The sequence below is a fragment of the Cucurbita moschata genome, unplaced genomic scaffold, assembly GCF_002738365.1.
Source record: "Cucurbita moschata cultivar Rifu unplaced genomic scaffold, Cmos_1.0 Cmo_Scf00953, whole genome shotgun sequence".
Lineage (NCBI taxonomy): Eukaryota > Viridiplantae > Streptophyta > Magnoliopsida > Cucurbitales > Cucurbitaceae > Cucurbita > Cucurbita moschata.
The window spans coordinates 1-419 of NW_019269469.1; positions in this window are offsets into that span (position 1 = coordinate 1).

Consider the following 419-nt stretch of genomic DNA (forward strand, 5'->3'; position numbering starts at 1 on the left):
AAATTAAGGGTTTTCTTTTTTCTTTCTTTCTCCCTTTTCACGTTTAATTTTTTTTTTAAATAAAAAAAAGTTTAATGGGAGACTGAAGAAGTTAGAAAGGAGAAAGAAATGAATGTAATAAAACTTTGAATGGGTCCTTGACGATAGTCAACCACTATACTCTAGTTTTGGATGTAAGTGATGATTATCATTAATATGAGTTGTGTCAATACCACACCGTTATTAAGAGGAAGTAAAGTAGAGTAGAATAGATCAAGCGATCCATTTGTTGAGAGTATTTGTAAGAGGCACACAAGTAAGAATGTTGGATATAACTACTCTTTCACTTCATCAATTTAAGTAGCGTTCATAAGATTTCACTACAACTATATATCAAATTCTTAAGTATTCGTGAACAAAATCGGCCTTAAAGAATACAA